Source organism: Panthera leo, chromosome A1, assembly GCF_018350215.1.
Source record: "Panthera leo isolate Ple1 chromosome A1, P.leo_Ple1_pat1.1, whole genome shotgun sequence".
In the NCBI taxonomy this organism is placed as follows: domain Eukaryota; kingdom Metazoa; phylum Chordata; class Mammalia; order Carnivora; family Felidae; genus Panthera; species Panthera leo.
In genome coordinates, this window is record NC_056679.1 from 104794676 (window position 1) to 104796277 (window position 1602).

The window sequence follows — 1602 nt, forward strand, 5'->3', positions numbered from 1 at the left end:
ACAGTGGTTCAAAACTAGAAATCAATAATAGGAGGAACATTAGAAAATTCATATACATGTGGAAATCAAACAACATACTCATGAACAAACAATGGGTCAAAGAATCAATCTAAAGGGAAATATCTTGAAACACAAAAATGGAAACACATCATACTAAACCTTATGGGATGCAGCAAAAGCAGTTCTAAGCAGGAAATGTATAGTAATAGATGCTTACATTAAGAAAAAAGAAAAATCTCAATTTAACTTTTCATTTCAAGGAACTGAAAAAAAGAACAATCTGAGTCCAAAGTTAATGGAAGAAAGGAACTGACAAATAGCAGAGCAGAAATAGAGACCAGAAAACAATAGAGAAGATCAATCAAACTAGGAGCTAGGTTTTCAAAAACATAAAATTGGCAAACTTTTAGTTAGTATACTGTGGAAAAAAGAAGACTCAAATAAGATTAGAAATAAAAGAGTAGACATTTTAACTGAAAACCACAAAAATATAGACGATCATAAGAGGGTACTATAAACAATTACATGCCAACAATTGGATTACCTAGGGAAAAAAATGGATAAATTCTTGAAATGTGCAACCTACCTACCTAGATTGAATCATGAAGAAATAAGCCTGAACAGCCCAGTACCTTGTAAGGAGATTGATTCAGTAATCAGAACTTTGCAACAAAGAAAAGCCCAGGACTATCTGGTGAGTTCTTCTCAACATTTAAAAGAAACATTTCAAGAAGAACTAATTTTAATCCTTCTCAAACTTTTCCAAAAAATTGAAGAGGGTGAACAATCACAAAGTCATTTTACAAAGCCAGCATTACCCTGATACCAAAGCTAGATCAGGACAAGAAAACTATACAGCATTATCCCTGATGAATATAAACGCAAGCATACACAATAAAATATAATGAAACTGAATTCAGCTGCACATTAAAGGGATCATACACCGTGAGCAAGTGGGATTTATCCCTAGGATACAAGGATAGTTACAACATATTCAGTTAACAAATGTGATATCTCACTTTAAGTGAATGGAAGATAAAAATCATATAATCATGTCAATAGAAGCAGAAAAAGCATTTGACAATGTATGACATCATTTTATGATAAAAATTCTCAACACACTTGATGTAGACAGAGTGTACTTTAACCCAAAGACCATATATGATAAGCCACAGCTAAAATCATACTCAATGGTGAAAGTTTAAAAGCTTTTCCTCCGAGATCAGAAATGAGAAAAAGTTGCTTACTCTCACCACTCTTATTCAACACAACACTGGAAGTTTTAGCCAGAGCAGGTGTGCTAGACAAAGAAATAAAAGAACTAAATTGTCTCTGTTGGCAGATGGTATAATTTTATATTGAAAGTCCTAAAGACTCCACACACACAAAAAAAAACCTGTTAGAATTAATTAACAAATCAGTAAAGTTGTGGGATACCAAATCAACATACAGAAATCAGTTGTCTCTGTTCACTAACAATGAAATAGTTAGAAAATGAAATGACAAAAATAATTTCCTTTATAATAGCAATAGAAACATTAAAGTGCTTAGAATAAATTTAACCAAAGAGGTGAAAGATCACTACACTGAAAACTCTAAGAC